Raw genomic sequence first — 1,522 nt, 5'->3', positions numbered from 1 at the left:
GCATGTCTCACCTGTCCCTGCATGTCTCACCTGTCCCTGCATGTCTCACCTGTCCCTGCATGTCTCACCTGTCCCTACACATCTCATCTCACCTTATGTTTAGATGTAGATGTGTGTAAGTGTGTGGTTGATTTATTCTGGCAGGTATGTGATCAGTGTGTGCAGGTTGTTGTGCAGGTTGTTGTGGTGTTTGTTGTGCAGGTAGTTGTCGTGTTTGTTGTGCAGGTTGTTGTGCAGATTGTTGTGGTGTTTGTTGTGCAGGTTGTTGTGCAGATTGTTGTGGTGTTTCACTCAGTCAGCATGAATGTTGAAACAAGTTAATCTAAAGATCAAAGCTGAGTCTGAATCATTTCTACAGCAGATAAACAGCAGGGTTGGATTTCTCTGAACCAGAGAAGTCAAACTGTGTTTTTAAATTTATTTTAAGACTTTAAGCTGCTTACACTATGAGACATTTTTAAACCTTCAGACTTTAAATTGTAGAAACTTTAATATCTGTTAAAGACAGAAAATATCAAGATTGAGTCTTTAAAGCTGCAGATAAACGTTTATATTTTTGTCTCAAGATGGTGTTTGTTTTTTGGAAATACAGTGTGTATCAGAAAAAAAGATACTCTCAGAAAAAYCTCCATAAAATTAAATAGATAATAATGTTGAAAATGTGGCGTAAGCTTTGGTAGAGATCATTCTGCTTCCAGTGACACCAGTATCTTAGTTAACCCTTCACGCTCCAGTAAGGTTGGGCATAATCGTATCGTGTGCAATTAATCGTCAGAAAAACATTAATCGATTATTTTTTGGCACTTGACGATTAATACGATTAATGCCACCAGGCAGAGTGACTGGAGATTTCTCCGGTCAGTGTGCTTGGTGCTCCTCTCTGCTTCAAATATGACGAACATTAAAAAAAGTTCTGTAATTTATTTATCTATCAACACAATTTAAAATGTGATGTGTAGCCTGAAGTCTGTAATTTTAACACAGTTTGGAACAGATTTTTATGAAGAGCAAATCTTTCTCACTAAATTAGTCATGTGACTAGGACATAAGAGTGTCCAGGGACTCCAGGGGATTAATCGTCAAATTAATCATTATCGGCTAAATACCACAATTAATCGTGATTATTTTTTTGCCAAAATTGCCCAACCCTACGCCCCAGTGAGCAGGGACAGCTGGAAATTCACTAAATTCATGTCCTTTGTGCAAGGAAATGTGAGGGTTAAAATATGATCTGTCACATAAAATTAAAAGTTTAGATGGTGCTTTATATGCATGCCAAGGATTTTATAAAATAATTAACCCTTTCATGTCCTAACGTCAAAACAAAAAATATCTCATTTTTGAGTGGATCATAACCAAGAGATAACAAACACGTGAAGTGGTCGTGGACAAGTCAATCCATCCAACTAACATTACATGTACAATGTACATGTGTACATGTAATGTACTGTACACATGTACATTGCATGTACAATGTACATGTGTACATGTAATGTACTGTACACATGTACATTGCATGTAC

At 36.9% G+C, this 1,522-nt stretch overlaps 1 protein-coding gene across 5 annotated transcripts in view; it reads left to right on the top strand.

The window, feature by feature from the left end:
• Window positions 1-1,522, top strand: part of grip1 (glutamate receptor interacting protein 1) — a gene marked incomplete at its 3' end in the record, with an annotated part of 51,972 nt that overhangs the window by 5,975 nt on the left and 44,475 nt on the right.

The sequence above is a fragment of the Austrofundulus limnaeus genome, unplaced genomic scaffold, assembly GCF_001266775.1.
Source record: "Austrofundulus limnaeus strain Quisiro unplaced genomic scaffold, Austrofundulus_limnaeus-1.0 Scaffold665, whole genome shotgun sequence".
Classification (NCBI taxonomy): domain Eukaryota; kingdom Metazoa; phylum Chordata; class Actinopteri; order Cyprinodontiformes; family Rivulidae; genus Austrofundulus; species Austrofundulus limnaeus.
This window is presented reverse-complemented; position numbering and strand designations above follow the sequence as displayed.